This window comes from Xenopus laevis, chromosome 1S (assembly GCF_017654675.1).
Source record: "Xenopus laevis strain J_2021 chromosome 1S, Xenopus_laevis_v10.1, whole genome shotgun sequence".
Classification (NCBI taxonomy): Eukaryota; Metazoa; Chordata; class Amphibia; order Anura; family Pipidae; genus Xenopus; species Xenopus laevis.
The window spans coordinates 114,027,455-114,047,003 of record NC_054372.1 but is presented as its reverse complement, the minus strand read 5'-3'; positions in this window follow the sequence as shown (position 1 = coordinate 114,047,003).

Here is a 19,549-nt window from a genome sequence, read left to right as displayed (position 1 = left end):
AAGAGTTTTGAAGCATACATTAAAAATGAAAAGAACTCCTTATTTCAATTATTACATAAAAACAATGTATACACATAAGCATTGTATAAACATATTCATAGTAATCACTTGATTCAAAGTATCTCCATATAGTTGAAACATTCTGCAGTTCACTATACACTATGGGGGTAATTTCGAAGTTATGTGAAATTTTTTAACTGTAATAAATTCGAATGTACTCACAATTCGAATGGGAGGTTATTTATGGAAAAACTCAAACGTCTAAAGTTCGATCGAATAGGAACGATCCAAAAATTCAAATCAAATTCAAATCGAGTTTTCCTTTAAAAAAAAAAAAAACTTGAATGTCAGAAAAACTATTAACATCTTCAAATGGTTCAGCGGACCTCTGCCATTGATTTCTACATGAACTCAGCAGGTTTTATGTGGCGAAGTATTGAATCAGAACTGTTTCCATGGTTGAGGTGTGATAAAGCTCACATTCAAATCCAAATTCGAGTTGGTCACTTTAAATTTAAAATTTTTTGACCTAATCGAATTCGAACCTTAGTAAATTTGCCCCTATATATTCAATAAGCCAAAAACATGTCTTTTCAAACTCATACAGTTTATGAAGAAATAGGAAAACAGTTACCCAAAGCATACTTTAGTCTGTACTGTATGTACTATGTACAGTAAGTGTAGCATACCAATGACCAAGACATTCTTATGGCCATTCACTGCCCATTCACTGTCTCTGTAAAACAAGTCATCTGCCTTTTTTTTAAAATATTTTGAAAAAATATTTAAACTTTATTAATCCTTTGTGATTTACACACATAGAACGTTAGCTAAAAAATCATTCACCTGTTGGCTGTGCAACCATGAAGTAGCCATTCAAGCACAGGATAAAGAGTAGATAGCAGATATGTTTGGAAGAATCCCATTGTATACTACAGAGATTATCTCTTATCAGCTATGTATCCTGTGCCTTTTCTCCTTGTTTATCTTTGAATGGCTGCCCTTAAGCTACACAGCAATTTATTTATTGTATTAACTGTTGTAGAGTTTCTGAAGCAAAGACACCAGTTTTACCAGTGCAGAGCAAAATTTTCCTTATTTTAAAACAAATTGATTTTTTTGTGTTACTGTTCCTTTACTTGCTATAAGGCATGCCAGTTTATATGTTATAAAGACCCCAGACATTTGACTTTACTAAACCTAACAACATATATGCACTTAGTTATTATATGTTCAAAGCACAGGTTTTGCAATAGAAGGGCCTGTGGCAGTGGATGGTAGGCCCAGCTTTAAGGTTATTTAGGGTAATATTTTCTGCAAATAACTATAGACTTTCCTTGATATTACTTAAAGCTAGTGATGGGCGAATTTATTTGCCAGGCGCGAATTTGCGCGTTTCGCCGCCAGCGAATAAATTCGCAAAACGCCCGTGAAAATTCGCGGCAAAAATTTGACGGCGTCAAAAAATTTTTTTGTTGAAAAAACGGACGCCGTAGTCAAAAACGAGATGCCGGCGCCGTTTCGCGAATTCGCCCATCACTACTTAAAGCCCAACATTAAGCCCAAATAGATGAAAATTATGCCAGGATGACAAGCGGTATCTATTTCCCCTTAATTAGGTGAGGGACCTGATCAAATGTTGGTCCAGCAAGGAGTTGTTACAAAAGATATTAGAATTATTAATGCTAACCATCCAGGTATGGTGCTACATATTTCGTTCATAAAAGAGTTGAGCTCACTATGCTTTAGGGTTTTTTAAAGCTACCTATGTGTATAGAGATTTTGTGGCATTTCTCAGAACAAAGCTATTTTATGTACAAGCTCCTTGATCCAGTGCCTTTTGACATTAGCATAAGGCCTAGATTGGTTCATCTCCATACCAGCTGCTACTATTCTGCTGTGTCCCTCTGTCAATCTATTTACAGACTCATTCATTTTCTACATCAAATTTTATACCACTGATTACTACCAAATCCCTTCACAATATGACTCCTCTATAAATCTTTTGCAAATCTCTGCTTGTCATCTGCACCTTGCCTTTGTAATTTTCTTCTTCTTTATAAGACTTTTTCTCAGCTTACTTAGTTTCCAGTAGAAGTTTGACAGGGCAGATTCCAGGCTGGAATAAACTGGGATAGAGACTGCAACTGTTTAGCAGAGCCGGTTGCACTGGAACAAGGCCAAACAGATTCTACTGGAATAAAGAACAGATCTTTCCAACACCCCTAATTGTTCTAAATTGTTCAGACTCAACATATGTTACTCAAGCAGAGTCAGATTAAAAAAATTAATCATGTTTATTATATCAGGTAGATCGTTAGTCTTTCATGTACATCCCATTGCCCACTTTGGTTACCCATTGTAAAATAGTGCAAAAAGGAATCTCCAATGTTGGGAATGGGAAACCTATCAGGGTTGTATTATATTTTTGTGCATGGGATTCAAGTCCAAACCTGTTATTGCTTTAATCACAGTGGGACTTTGTCTAGACTATTTTTTTTTGGCAAAAAAACACTTATCTGAGATTGTTTTATACATCTTATCAACCACCATTTTTGTTTTACAAAATGTTACATTTGCTCCCAAATCTATTAATTATTGTGCATGTCTCTTGTTATGAAAAAAAGAAACATGACAAGGTATAAACAAATTGTTTATGAAATATTTTCACATTTTCTAATTCCTGATGCTAGGTACCAGCTGTAATAGAAAGTTACATCGTTTTAAATCTATGCTGTTAAGCCTTTTTGAAACTGTTAGATATGTACTGTGTTCTGTTTTTATTTCAAGTGTGTTGAAAGACTTATGAAGTCACTATCGAACTTTCTGCTTTTATTAGCTGGGAAAGTACAGTTTATATGCATTGGGGCCCGTTTTGGGTAAAAGTATTTTGTGGACTGCCTCAAATTAAAAAAGCATCACTGAGCACTCATTTCTATGGTAATAGAACTTTTAACTGTGCTGCAGAAAAAAACGGCATGCTTTCTATATTTATATAAACCAGCATAATACATCAATAGCAGCAGCAGAGGGCAATTCAGGTTACTTCGGTCCTATGATCTCAAGCAATAAGTGTTTAAAGAAAAAACTGTCAGTTTATTATTTTTAAAGAACTAAATGATGTCTTTACATTATGTACCTTGACCGGTGGTCAAAATGCAAAGCCAAGATAAAAACCTTTGAGCTGCAAATCCAAGTTTCTTCAAGCTGAAAATACAGATGCTAGTGTTATATTTTAAACCAGAGGTATTTTTTTATGATCATTGAATGTCAATTATTAAAGGAACAGTAACACAAAAAAAAAGAAAATGTTGTCAACAAATGATATTATAATGTATTATTGCTATGCACTGTGTAGCCATTGAGGCAGCCACTCAAGCACAGGAGACACAGTAGATAACAAAAGTTCTGCAAAATACAGAGCTTATTAGTTATCTGCTGTGTATCCTGTGCCTTTTCTCCTTTTTCAGATTTGAATGGCTGCCCCCATGGCTACACAGCAGCTTGTTTATATAAACTATTATAGATTATTCATTACATTTTCTGTTTTTGGTGTTACTGTTCCTTTAAACATACATTAATTTTTATTGAATGTTTTCATTCTCTAAAGGGATACTGTCATGGGAAAAAAACATTTTTCAAAATGAATCAGTTAATAGTGCTGCTCCAGAAGAATTCTGCACTGAAATCCATTTCGCAAAAGACAGATTTTTTTATATTCAATTTTGAAATCAGACATGGGGCTAGACATATTGTCAATTTCCCAGCTGCCCCAAGTCATGTGACTTGTGCTCTGATAAACTTCAATCACTCTTTACTGCTGTACTGCAAGTTGGAGTGATATCACCCCCCTCCCTTTTCCCCCCCAGCAGCCAAACAAAAGAACAATGGGAAGGTAACCAGATAGCAGCTCCCTAACACAAGATAACAGCTGCCTGTCAGATCTAAGAACAGTACTCAATAGTAAAAACCCATGTCTCACTGAGACACATTCAGTTAAATTGAGAAGGAAAAACAGCAGCCTGCCAGAAAGCATTTCTCTCCAGTACAGGCACAAGTCACATGACTGGGGGCAGCTGGGAAATTGACAAAATGTCTAGCCCCATGTCAGATTTCAAAATTGAATATAAAAAAATCTGTTTGCTCTTTTGAGAAATGGATTTCAGTGCAGAATTCTGCTGGAGTAGCACTATTAACTGATGTGTTTTGTAAAAAAAAAACATGTTTTCCGATGACAGGATCCCTTTAAACATTCGAAATGCAATTAATTTAAATATAAATATGGTATATTGTTTTTCTCTTGATTTGGGTTTTAGGCAAGTGATGCAGTAAACATAATATATATGTATTTTCTGCTTGTATGGGGAAGGATCTGCCCTTCCCTTAGCAGTTTTATTGATGTGGTGCAGAATTGGTTATCAGTTGTTTTTTTTATATGTAATCTGTCTTGTATACACCCACTTATTGGACAGCTTTGCATAATATGTTGGCATTTTATTATAATAATAATAATAATAATAATAATAATAATAATAATAATAATAATGCATTGCTTACAATTTTAATTCCATCAAGGAATACTTTAAATATTTGATTCTGCTAAACCTAAAAGGGAAATATTTTGCTGTAGTTTACACCAATATTGTTCTTTTTTACTCTAAACATAATGCAGCAAATCACCACTTGCGTTATAATACATGTAGCTCTGTGCTCCATAACACAATATAAATAGGTCTGTTTATCTTCATCACCCAAAGACTAAGTTCAACTTTAATCTCTAGTTTGGAAGCAATGGAAGTAAAATGGTTGACTGTAAAGTTAAGGAAAATCAGTTAGACCTAGTTAGGCAAAGAACATAACTCTTGAAGCGGGAATACGTTTTTTTGGAAAGGGAATAGCTTACATAATATTTTTTGCAGATACTCTCACTTCATTATGCTCATAAAAAGTTAAAAATGCAGAATTACTTGTGGGGTTCAGAGCCTGTTGTTTTTCAATGCCAGTAAAAACACACTAGTGTGCAGAGAGCATTGGTTTCTTTTAGGAAAATAAATCATTTCTCTATACCATCATCTTGGAAATTATTAAGGATGGCATGTCCAATATATTATTTTTTTATACCACAAATGACAACTTTCTTAACTTTAAGGTTGCTATAGGACCTGTTATTCAAAATGCCCTGGATCTGGGGTTTTCCAGATAATGGGTCTTTTCGTGGATCTTTAAACCTTAACTCTACTAGGAAATCATGCAAAAATTAAATAAACCCACCCAATAGGCTGGTTTTGCTTCCAATAAGGATTAATTTTTAAATTTTATATGGGAGATAACCTTTCTGTAATTTGGAGCTTTCTGGATTATGGTTTTCTGGATTCACAGATCCCATACCTGTTTCTGAATACACAAACAAATGCACATAATTTGCATGCATTTATTTCATAGGTTTTGTTTTACATGATATTTAAATATTTTAAATTTTACATAAAAGCTAGAAAGGGATACTAATGAACGTTTGCATAGTATATACATTAATATAAAAAAACACAGACTGAAAATGAGACAAGCTTGAATGCAACATAAAAAAAATCATCAGATTTGGTCTGGGTTCAGAAAAAGGATTCCGTGGAATACAGGTTAGATAAGGAAGTGTGCAAAGGAAGGGAAAATGGGGGAGGAGATTTGATTGGGGGGTACTGTTAAGGATACAAAGGACTACATGTCATATATTAAATATGGTACCAGTATTATATGTATGTTTGCAAATGCAATGAGTCTGGTAAAATGTGAGAGCTGGAGGTGCTGGCGCTGGAGGGAAAATATGATGTGATTGGTGTATGACTGGACAGTTAATATCAACAGCTATACTTTGTTTCCGATGGACAAAGGTAATAGAAAAGGAGGAGGGGTATGTCTGTTTATTAGGCAAGATTTAAAAGCTAATATAAAGGAGGAGGTTGAAGTCTTATGTGTGGAGCTCTTCACTGTTTGTAAGGAGTCCAGCAAATTAATAGTATGCTCTAGACCCCCTAATGTAAGTGAGGAGGAGAAGACTAAGCTCCCGATGCAAATAGAAAAGGCTGCAAGTTTGGGGAAAGTAATGATAATGGGGGATTTTATATGGACTGGAGCAACAGTACTGCCAGGTCAGTTAAAGGGGTGGTTCACCTTAACTTCAACTAACTTTTAGTAATGTATGTTATAGAATTGAGAATTTTAAGTAACTTTTCAGATGGTTTTCATTAGTTATTTTTTTTATAGTTTTTTAACTATTTGCCTTCTTCTTCTGATTCCTTCCAACTTTCAAATGGAGGTAACTGACCCCATCTAAAAACAAATGCTCCTTAAAGGAATAGTTCAGTGTGAAAATAAAGAGTGTTGCTCCTTTAAATAATGGTACCAGTATGGTTGTAACATATATAGAAAAGGCAAATGTGCTAAATCAAATGTGTATTATCACTTCAAATGTGTATATCACTTCATAGCTGCATTGATGGCTCAGCTCAATCTAGTCAGTGATATGATTCATAAAGCTTTAATTAAAATGAATGTAAACAAGGCACCAGGGCAAGATAGCATACACCCCCGGGTTCTAAGAGATCTTAGTTGGTTTTAGACCGGCCCCTATTTCTGATTTTTTTAGATTCACTTTCATCTGGTATGGTACCCTTGGATTGGAGTGAAGATGATGTAATTCCAATATTTAAAAGGGGATTACAATCTCAGCATGCCAATAATAGGCCATCTGTGGTGGGCTTGTTAAGGGATCACATTCAAAAGTGTGTCCTAGTGAATGGCATTATGAGCAGCAATCAATATGACTTTATGAAGGATAGGTCATGTCACATTTGATTGCTTTTAAGGATGAGGTAAGTAAGATGCTGGACAGTGGGGGAGCAGTAGATGTGATCTATTTGAATTCTGCCAAAGCATTTGATACTGTGCCCCACAAACGACTTCTTTCTAAACTAAGGTCTGTTGGGCTTAATGAAGGTGTTTGCACATGGATAGGGATGTAGCGAACCGCCGATAATGTGTTCGCGAACGCCGTTCGCGAACACCGGCAAAAAATGCGAACAGTTTGCGAACTTCGAACATCCGAAAATCGTTCGATTCGAACGATCGAAGGATTTTAATCGTTCGATCGAACGATTTTCGTTCGAATCGAACGAAAATCGTTCGATTTTAGCGACCGAATGGTCGAATGGTCGAACGATTTTGACGCGAACGCCTATTGGCGAACGTCGTGCGACGTTCGCGAACTTGCGGCGGACGCGAACAGCCGATGTTCGCGCGAACAAGTTCGCCGCAGAACAGTCCGCGACATCCCTACACATGGATAGGAAACTGGTTACAGGATCGGTTACAGAGGGTGGTTGTTAATGGTTCATTCGCTATTTGGAATAAGGTTCTTCATGGAGTCCCTCAGGGCTCTGTATTGGGTCTGTTTTATTTAACATGTTCATTAATGACTTAGGGGAGGATATTATAAGAAATGCATCAGTGTTTGCAGATGACACAAAATTATGCAGCCCAATTATTTCCATCCGGGATGCTGCATCCTTGCAACACGATCTTGACAAACTGGCAATCTGGGCAGCTAAGTGGCAAATGAGATTCAATGTTGATAAATGTAAAGTCATGCACCTGGGATGTAAAAATATCTAAGTCACTTATACCCTTAATGAGATTGCACCTGGAAAATGACCTTGGAGTCCTTGTAGATAATAAACTTGGCTGTAGCAAGCAATGCCAGTCAGTAGCATTAAGGGCAAATAAAGTGTTGAGCTGTATTAAAAGGGACATTATTTCATGGCGGGAAGGGGTCATTTTCGACCAGTAAGGCCCCATCTAGAATATGCCGTACAGTTTTGGTCTCCAGTGCTCAAACAGGGCATTATTGAATTAGAGAGGGTACAGAGAAGGGCAACTAAGCTGGTAAAAAGTATTGAAAATCTTAGCTATGAGGAAAGACTAGCCAAATTGGGGATTTTCACGCTGGAGAAGAGGCGCTTAAGGGGTGATATGATAACTATGTATAAATATATAAGGGGATTATATAATAATGCTGTATTTACCAGTAGATATTTCCAGCAAGGTCACCTATTCTGATTAATAGAAAGGAGGTTCGAAGATGTGGAATTCTCTCCCTGAATCAGTTATACAGGGTGATACATTAGATAGCTTAAAGAAGGGGTTGGATGGCTTTTTAGCAAGTGATGGAATACAAGCTTATGGAAGGAATTGTTCCCCTCTGAAGCAAATTGGAGAGGCTTCAAATGGAGTTTACTGCCTTCCTCTGGATCAACTAGCAGTTATGCAGGTTAAAATAGAGTTAAAAGGCTGAACTTGATGGACGTGTGTCTTTTTTTCAACCTAACTTTCTATACTATGTATCAGAAACCAGGTGTAAGTTCAGGAACTCATGTGCATTCAGTAAAGATTGCTTAAGTCCAAGTCTTGTGAAAGTCGTGTGAAACCCATAAAAATTGTAGAATCTGAGGAATGGTAGCTGAAGAAGGGATAATGGATCGGGAATCACACCACAAGGAACATATTCTCCAAATTCTAAGACAAATCTTTGAAGTCCCTGTTTTTCTACTCTGCAGCGTGCTTTCTATTACCTGTGATAAGCCTTGTTGAGTTAATAATTGCCATTCATGTTCCAGGCTGAGAGGGCAAGTCTGCTGGGATCTGGGTGATCCAAGACTGCCTTCCCAATTCTGTAGCATTGCATCCACTGCAGCTGGTCTGTCATGGAGATAGGGAAAAAAAGATTTTTACTTTGGCATTTGTTACCATCAGATCTATTAACGGATTGCTGAAGGCCTGTGTCAAGAGGAGAAATACTGACTGATCGAGAGACATTTTTACTGGTAAGATTTGCTTCCAACTCTGTGCTGAGGTTGTCTGAGCCCTTGATGTACACTTCTTGAAGAGCCTCCAGATGCCATTCTGCCCAATGTATGATTCTCAATGTCAGATCTGCTAGCATAGTGCTGTGAGTACCCCCTTGCCTGTTTATATGGGCCACAAATGTGGGGTTGTGTGATCAGACTTTTATTGCTGCTCCTTCGTCAGGTAAGCTGTTGCCTTGAGGGCTCTCCAAACAGCTAGGAGCTCTCGGTGATTGGAGGAGAGTGCTCTTCCTATTGTGACCATGTACCCTGTAAGGTACCTTGCTCCAGAGTTGCTCCCCATACTGCCTGCTGGCAGTGGTGATAAGGACCAGCTGATTGGCTATGAACAAGGGAACTCCCTTGGTCAAATTCGGTTCTATCCAACACTTTAGTGAATAGCTCACCTGCTGAGGTAACGTTATGGGGTTGTCCATAGTGCACGCTGAACCATCCCAGACACTAAGGATGGAGTGGTCTCATGTGAGCTCTGGCCCACAGAACAGCCTCTATTGAAGATGTCATGCTCCCCAGAGCAGACATAGCTTCTCTGATCAAAACTATTCTATGCTGAGAGAGGTTAAACAGGGATCTCCTCAGACTGGTAACCTTCTCTGAAGGCCTTGGGCTGAGTACTGCAGAACTCCTAGGAACTGTTTCTACTGCATAAGAATGAGACCTGATTTTTTGACAATCCAACCCAGCTTCTCAAAGCAAGAGACTATATTCTGAATGTGCTGAAGTAGAAGGTTATGAGAGGAGGCTTTTATTAGCCAACTGTCCAGGTATGGAACAATTGGTCCTCGAATAGGCCACCAGCAAAACTTTGGTGAAAATGTCGACAGGCTGAAGAGTAGGGCCACAAACTTATGTGACTTATGCTGGCCCCATCCTTGATACAATTCTTAGAAGATGCTAATGACCTGGCCAGATTGGAACGTGCAGCCAATTCTAGCCTGTAACCATTCTTGATTATATTCAGCACCTTTAAATCAGGTGATTATTTTGTTTTCCCATTCTTGAAAATAAAAACATCTTCCTTCTACTGGTATGTACAACCTGGCATCAGAACTAGTCTACTTCCTCTGACTTAACTTTGCCAATCTGAGGCCTTCCTGCTTTGCAACTGGCTGAATGAAAAAAAGGTCTCCTCTAGTCTCTGATTCTGAGTATCTGACTGACGGGAAAAAAAAATTCTGAAAAAAAAACCTTTTATCTTGAAGGAGTAACTTGGTCTCACCCAACATGAAGACCAAAGCCTCTAATTCCTTACCAAACAAAAGGGGCCTTCAAATAGCATAGTGCAAAGCATATTCTTCGAGGTAAGATCTGCTACTCAATGTTTGAGCCAAAGGGCCCACCTCTCAGCCACCAAAAGAGCTGATGACCTTGCAGGCATCCTGATGCTCTCAACTGACACATCACATTAGCCACTAACTTGATAATATCCGAAGAAGATTTCATATCATATCTATATATCTTCTGCTGGAAATATATAAATGTAGCTTCTCTTCAGATTAATCTTGCAACATATCCTGCAGTTCAATCCCTTCTAACTGAGCTGAAGAAGTACCAGCCTGAGGCTGTGACTGGGTACTTTAATATCATTTAGTTTTTATGCAAACTAGATTTAAACCAAACATAAACTGAGACATAGCCTCAAGCATTTCTTGCTAACAGTTCTCAGAAATGCCGTCAGGACAGAGTATTTTGCTATGATCTCTAGGAAGCCTTGAGTCACACGATGGGCATCTTCTAGAATATCTAGATCTCTCTGCATCATGGGATCCATCTTCTGAGTGAGAATATATGGTTAGAAAAAAATCAGCATTCAATGAATACTAACCTTCTACGGTTACTAATTTTACCTATTTAACACATGTAACACTCTTTGCAACTTATACTGTATGGCTGGTGGAGGTAACATATAAAGCTCAAGACTCACCTAGAGCAGAGTAAACCCGGGGCAGCAGTCGCTCCAATTTTCACAAGTCTGCAAAATCTCAGCACCTTAAACACTACAGCATGGCATGCATCGCCGGCTGGCACTCGCACTGAAGGAACTGGAGAGGACGCAACTATAATTATTTTACACTGTATACTCCTGTAAAGGGTGAGGTAGGGGGCGCTGTGGAGGCAGAGGTGGAAAGGTGAGTCCTTCAGGTAGGGACTGGCTGTTTACACAAGGAACTGAAAGGCAGGAAGGAACAGGGTGAAGAAAGCAGGATTGGAACAGGATGGCGTGGGTGAAGGTTTAGAACAGGACAGGACAGAGCAGGCGTAGATTAAAACAAGACAGGACATGACGGAAAAGGTTAGAGGGCTAGAGCTGGAAACCTAGCTAGGGGTGATGCCACAGTGCTAAGGTAGGCCAATGCTCAGGCAAGGAGGGTGAGGAGGACTGGCCTTATATAGGTCAGGGTCAGCCCTAATTGGCTGACCCCAACCCCCCAATAAGGATGCTCGGGTAAGATAACTAATCCTGGGACCCAGTGGAGGTCTAGATAAAAAATTGCTGGCTGCTCCCCTGGCCTGGTGCTTAGGGTGAGTAGCCAGTAGCAGGAGGCCCCAGGATTAAATCCTAGCAGAGCCTGACAACTACCTGCACCCACTTAAAAAGAGAATCCCATTGTAAAAACCAAAAAGAAGTTTTTTTATTATTATCTCACCAGACCTACAGTTCAAGGTAGAGGTATCCAACCAAAGGAGAAAAATGGTAGGCACTCATAGAACCCACAATCAGGCTTGTAAAAAAAATGGAGAACTTTATTTAGGCCACACAAATAGATAATTACATAGCCTTACAGCCAATAGGCACTTAATCATAGTCTATACCTATCTGCACCCAGCCTGCACCCAGCCATGCACCTCCCCCTTGCCAGGGATCTCTCACCTCCCTCCGGCTCTATTCTGCTAGGCTTACAGCTTCGAGCATGCTGCAAGCCACCTTGAACAAGGCTGCAGGTAAGCACAAGTGGCAGCCCCTACTGCTTCCATCCTGCTGGGCAGAAGTACTTACCTGTACTTTCAAAACACTGAGGGATGGGTGGAGGGAAGGGGTATTTAAACTTTTTTTTCCTGTCCTTGGAGGAGAGTCTCTCTCTCTCTATGTGGAGTTGTGCTGCCTAAGGACCTGAAGGAAAGAAAGATTGTGTCTAAGAGGGAGAGCAATTATATACCTGAAATTGTACTTGCTACTATTAAATTGTAACGTTGTTCTTAGACACTGCCTGAAAAATATCTAGCATTTCATATAATCCTGTACTCAATGGCAGAAAATGGTTTTATTGTGTTATTGATTTCTGCTTATAAAAAATGAATTGTCCAAACAAGTATTTGCAGTGAGTGGTTACTGTGCAGTCTGAAGATTTAATAAATAAAGGCACACAAGGCTCTTCAGTTATTACTTTAAGAATTACAAAGGACGGCGTATTAGCCACTATAACCCAAAGGAGGAAAAATATTTTGCACTGATAATGCAATGAGCAATTAGGAAAGCAGAATGCTGAGGAATTAATTTGAGATTAGTATTTTTTATTTTTAGCTATTGGCCACAGAACTGGAAGTCAGTTGCCAGAAAATAATATTTCAGGAGGATTTCAGTGTGATAAGAATTATTATAAATCTGGCATTTATGAAGGCAAATTTGCTTGACAGAACCCATTGATTGTGCCAACATTTATTCTATATATATGGATTAGTATGTGCACATTTTTGGGTGCATTTAGCTTACCACAGTACAACTTGACACACCCCGTATTCCATTACAGCAAAAACTCAATTTACATTCCTAGCTATTCAGTCAAGTCTTGTTGGCACGTTATAAATACTTGTTAGTATAATAATAATATTATTAATAATAATAATAATAATAATAATAATATGGAGGACTAATTAGATAGATTCTAGTGAAATCCTTATTTATTAAATAAGGGATTGTTTAAGGGATTGAAGAGTTTATTTTCTTTTCATAAAATCATTTTAGATATTGATTAATATATTTTTTTACTGAATTAGTATCATCAGGAAAAAAAATGAAATGTGAAAGTGATAGAAAAATGACATTATGTGCAGATATTATGTTTCTTCACCTCAAATATGAACAACAAGTAAGGGACAAAGGGAAAAAATCAGAGTTGTTCATAATTCATAATTTTTTTACCCACAGTGCAGCATTTTTTTTGGTTGAAAATCAAAATGGCAGATTTATTCAAAATGTGAAATTAAAGTTTACCACAGAAAACTCACCCACTTTCTGTTTATTCCTATGGGAATTTTTATAATTGTTTTTATCAATCAATAAAACTTCACGTTTATCATTTGATAAATAGACTAAAAAAATCCCATAGGAATAAATAAAAGGTGGGTGAGTTTTCTGTGGTAAACTCTAATTTCCCATTTTTAATAATTCGGCCCCAAATGCATTATTAATGCAACTTTGTAAATGTGTAAAATCTGTGTTTTGGGGAACCAAGAATTTTATATGCTTGTTAATAGTATGGAACAAATCATCAACACAATCACATTTTTATGACCTCATGGCATTATTACATCATCACCAAAATTAAATTGTTTCTTTTGGTGCATGAAACAGTTACCTCAATGCCTGTGAAATCCGTAGCTCAATAGGAATTGATTGGTAAAGCCAAGTTTTTATCATAGCTAAGGCTATGTATAAGTAACTGCATCAGCAAAGATTGCTGCTTATCAGCAGAAATATACTAAAGAATAAGGATTTCCTTGCAAAGCAATCCCAGTATTGTTTATTGGCCTTTACATTTTCACGTCAGTTGCAGTGTTCCTACACATCACTTTATGTCTGTCTCTTTAATTGCATTTTATAAAACAGTTTTTCCCATTAACTGTACCTTTGTGGCAGATTTATTTTAATGCATACACATATGTTTCAAGAAGGATTTTGTCAGCTGTCTTCACAGATAATCCTTTCTAAATGGAAGCACCACGCTTAGTAATCATGGCTACTCAGCTCTCTAATTAGGATGTGTCTGTGAGCTGCAGAAGAAATCAGGTGTACACCATAGGTTTATAGCAGTGTGACAGAGTAAATGTGCACAAAGATTTATTAACAGGCCCTAAGATCAATTACAGATACTTAAAGATATACCCACATGTTTCACTTAAATGTACAGTACACCTGCAACTTTTTCTAAAGAAAAATGATTATTGATGAACTATTTTTTTTCCTTTAAAGGGACACTATCATCCTAAATGTACCCTGGTGTTCTTTTCTTATACATGTTTAATTCATTCTTTTTAGTTCTACTTTATTAGAAATATCCAATTTTTATGACATTATATATTATTAGTGGTTTATTTTTTGCCTTTTTTATTTCTGCAAGGTTCTACTGACTTTAAAAAGACTAAAGATGGTAAACACTTTTTTTAAATCACCTTTCTTGTGTTATTTCATGAAAAGGCTGCTGCTTAAGGGCAGTGGCAGATGGGGAGATTTGTCACCCATGACTATTTATGAGCATTTTAGGGTCAGGGCACACGCTCAGATTTGGGGAGATTAGTTGCCTGGCGACACATTTCCTCTTCTTCAGGGCGACTAATCTCCCTGAACTGCCCCCTGCTGGCTAGAATGTAAATCGCCGGCGGGATGGCACTTGGAGTGCTTCATTTTCTGAAGTCCCCTGAGGTTGCCTAACGAGGAAACTTTGGGCGACTTCGGAAAACGAAGTGCTCCCGGAGGCAGTTTGGGGAAATTAGTCGCCTGAAGAAGAGGAGATTTATCGCCGGGCGACTAATCTCCAAGAATCTGAGAGTGTGCCCTGACCCTAAATCGCTCATAAATAGTCGCGGGTGACTAATCTCCCCGTCTGACACTGCCCTTAAGCAGCAGCTTTTTCATGAAATAGCACAAGAAAGGTGATTTAAAAAAAAAAAGTATGTTGGTTATACACCAGTGATTTCAATTATTTCAAATGGAGAGGCATTTTTGGGAGATTTGTTGCCCACAGTCACTCATAGTGGCGGGCGACAAATCTCCTCGTCTGCCACTGCCCTAAGGGTGAAGACAAACAGAGATACTAGTAGCAGCTACTTGTCACAGAACAAAATAGACAATAGTGATCATTCACTTTGTTAAGACACTATGGGCCAGATTTATTAAGGTTCGAATGATAAATTTGAGTTTTTTTGTGTCAAAACTCACAAATTTAAATTTAAAAGCATCAACTCAAATGTAAATTAGAATGTGAGATTTATCACACCTTCACCATGGAAACAGTTATAATTTCAAAATTCATCACCTAAAACCTGCCGATTTATTTACAAGTCGATGGCAGAGGTCCGTTTACCCATTTGAAGATGTTAATAGCCTTCCTGACATTCAAGGTTTGATTTGAGTTTTGTTCCTATTCAATTCAAATTTTCAGGTCGTTCTCATTCGATTGTATTTTAGAAGTTCGAATCTTTTTATAAGTAACCTTCCATTCGAGTTTTGAGTACATTTAAATTTAAAAAAAAAAAATTCCTGTAATTTGAAGCTTTCTGGATAACAGGTTTCTGGCTAACGGATCGCATACCTGTACCTAAATAAAACCTTACACGTATTTTTAAGCTTAAATGCTGAGGTTCAAATAAAACAAAATTATGTTGATTCAAAATTCATGTGTGGGAATAAAAGTAAAAAAACATTGAGAGAAAAATATGGAAAATGCATACATTTTTTGTACATATACATTTTAATTTATAACTTGGAGTAAAAAGATTTAACCTTACTTGAAAAAACATTATTGTGCCACATAAACTATTTTAATGTTTTAAGAAAAAAAATTTTTGTACTAAAATATTAAAACCTAAAGCCAAATTTAAATGAGATGGCAACTTTCACTAACCCTAAATCTTCTACAGTCACCAAGGTCCTTATTTAAGAGTGAGTTCTGCTAATGAAAGATAGTGAAATTGTACTGTGAGACAAGTTATATTCATGTCTTGGCCAGTTCTTTTTCAACACGTCACTTTACACTTTATGGCTTCATTATGAATTCAGAGAATTGGCTGTTTGAAATGGAAGAACTGACGAAGACTGAAAGAATTATAGAAGCTGGGTCATATTCTTTTGAAGTAATATCTTCCAAAACTCTTCCAAAAGGGTTTTGAAGTAATATCTTCCAAAACTCTTCCAAAAGGCCTAAGCTATAAACTACAGTTAGTAAAGTTAGTAAAGTTAATAGAACAACCCTGATGAACATTTTTAGGTTTACAAAAAACAAAACAGAATGTAGCACATATTAGCAGTGGACGAATTCACAGCTCAACAAAGATTATGGTACAATAAGGGGCCCATTTCCTAAAAACTGTGATTTTTTTTTCTATGAATCTCGAAATATTTGAGGTTTTCTAAAATGAAATCAATGGATTTCAACTCACATTTTTATAAGGTTTAGTGGTATTCGTATTTTTTCACGCATCTTTTTAGTGCACACTTTTTCTAGTCAGATCTTTTAAAGAATTCAGTGGCAATCGTGGTTTTAGTAGAGTTTGTAAGTTTAGTCGTGGTTTAAAAAAAGTAAGCCTCTAATATATGTTTTGACAGAAGACTTAAAGTGCAAATGCACAGACTTTCCATGCTATTAATCCACGTATAAAGCTAAAATAATAGTCATTTTAAAGACAATAGTCATTCAGTATAATAATCATGTGATCATGGGCAATATCCAGTAGGTAGGTAAAAATGAATTCTCTTAAATATAAAAACACAAAATGCATGAAAAAAATACATTATATATATACATACATAGCATGAGCAGTGCAACACTATAATGAAATGGCTATCATGATTTTTGCTGCTGGCAAGATGTAGATCCTACTGCAAAGTATGAACTAAAACAAAAATACCACTCCAAATAGGTGCAAATAATTATTTGTTTGTTCTACCTTTATTAAGGGGCAGATGTAAGAAGGGTCGAATATCGAGGGTTAATTAACCCTCGATATTCGACTAGGAACTAAAATCGTTCGACTTCGAATATCGAAGTCGAACGATTTAGCGCAAATCCTGCGATCGAACGATCGAAGGATTATTCGAACGATTCGAAGGATTTTAATACAACGATCGAAGGAATATCCTTCGATCAAAAAATCACAGGCAAGCCTATGGGGACCTTCCCCATAGGCTAACATTGACTTCGGTAGCTTTTAGCTGCCGAAGTAGGGGGTCGAAGTTTTTCTTAAAGAGACAGTACTTCGACTATCGAATGGTCGAATAGTCGAACGATTTTTAGTTCGAATCGTTCGATTCGAAGTCGAAGTAGTAGTCGAAGGTCGAAGTAGCCCATTCGATGGTCGAAGTAGCCAAAAAAACACTTCGAAATTCGAAGTTTTTTTAATTCGAATCCTTCACTCGAGCTTTGTAAATGTGCCCCTAAGCATTGTAATGAAATTGCTCCTTTCACCCACACTATTGATCACTTTCCGGCACCCTCAATGGGATTCCTAGTTCATACATTACCTATCAATAGTGATGGACAAATTTGTCCCGTTTCTCTTTGGCAAAAAATTTACGACTTTCCAGCAAATCCTCGAAACTGCGAAAAATTAGCGAAACGCCAACGGCAAATTTTTGCTTCAGTTTTGCGAATTTATTCGCTGGCGGGGAATCACGGGAATTCACGCCTGCCAAATAAATTCGCCCATCACTACCTATCAACTGGGGCTTAGCCATTCCCTTTATTGCCATTGTTCTACATTCTCCATTTCCTGTGAGAGTGAACCATGAATCAGACCAGTTGTAGGGGGTGCTCTGAGGTTGTCTGTCTAATGATCTGACCCTTGAAATTGCACCTCCCCAGCTTTTGATAAAGCCTGTACTATACAGGTGAAACGCGCGTCAGGCTCTTTTTTAAAATCGTTAGCTAGGGGGTCTGAGCGGTACCGACTTTCATTCTCCATACTCCGAATGGGAGGGGTACTGATCAGGGAAAGAATCGAAGGGGTATAACTCTGCAGCCTCTGATACAAACTGCCGATTCGGTCAGACGGCTTTAATGCACATGAGCTGATTCATAGCCTCGAAATTACTTAACTCTCTTTGCGCTATTGGGAGGGATTGAACGTTGGTGAAGGGGAGGTTTTCCTTTATTGTGGCTCTAAGGAAGGATGGTTATTTAACCATTAGGTGGGTCTGTGACTGATTTGTTTATTTCACTGTCAAATACCCATCTTACATCTTGAGGTACCACTAAGCCGTATAGGTGGGTCTGAGATCCACTCATCCTGCTCTCTGCTGCACAATTGGGAGGGATTGAATGTGGGTGAAGGGGTGGCTATTCCTCTATCACGGCTACAAGGAAGGGTGCTGACAACTTCTTAACGGGTCTGAGACCCACTTTACAGGTTTTTGCTTTCCTACCACTCACCCGTACCCTACTCTAAACCATATATACTAGTAAGCCATGTAGGCGGGTCTGAAACCCATTGATAAACCCCCCCCCCTTACTCCCATAACCCACTGTGCAGGGGTTATCCTGACCCATCTGCCGCCTGAGGCAGCAGCAGTTGCAGCTGCCCCCCCCTCCCCCAGAAATTCTCTCTTAAAGTACCATATTCAATCCCTCCCAATCCCTCAACTTGCCTCATTGGCGATGCACCCCTGCCACTGTGTTCTTCTGTCTCCCGTCTGATGGAATTTTAACAATTTTTCCTGGTTTGATTTTATCCATTGTTTATTAAAAGTTAAGTTTTAGGTGGTTCACTGAGTTTTGGACTAAGGTATGGGGAGGTGCAATTTCAAGGGTCAGATCTTTTTCTCTCTTTATTTATGACTTACATTTTCAGACCTTACACACCATACCCTATTTTCCAATTGATGGAAGGTGCTCCCTAATCTATATTTTTGTGGTTTGTTATATTAAAGGGTTGCCCATCTTTACAAATTATATTATTTGCAAACAGAACATCAAATATACTTTTTGAAATTGTTTTTTTCCCTTCAACTTACTTGTTTAATACTAGGTTTATTTTTCCAGAAGTAGCCCATTAAGTCTTGTATCCATTTTTTAAATAGTTATAATTTTACATTTGGGCCATCTGGCCCTGGAATCTTGTTCACATTAATTTTTATTAAAGCTTTATGAACCATATCCTGAGTCAGCCACACATAGACTGAGCTGAGCCAACAGTGCAGCTATGAAGTGAGCCTGGGAACTCTGAAAATAACTGATTACCATATTCGCCTTTTTGGTATTTGTTATAACCATACTGGTACCATAATTTAAAGGAGCAACACTCTCAACCCACATATTTTACTATTAACATACTTACAAAACTTTTTGGAGTTAGTCTAAGCCTCTGCCACAATGCTGTCCTCATTTTCTATCTTCGCCTTTTAGATTGCTGTTTTACAACATTTATTATAGTGTTTATATTCATTAAATGCAGCTTCTGTCCCAACACACTTGTAATTTTTAAATGCCTTTCTCTTCTTTCCTATTAACTTCTTTACTTCTGTATAAGCTACATAGGGTGGATCTTGGTGCTTCTACATTTACTTCTATACATGAAATTAAAACAGTAACAATTCAATATCATTTTCAAAGACAACCATTTCTTTTCTTTGTTTTTAGCAGAAAACATAATGTCACAATCGGCTCCTAGAATCCAGAACCAATGCTAGGCTCCTGGTCTCG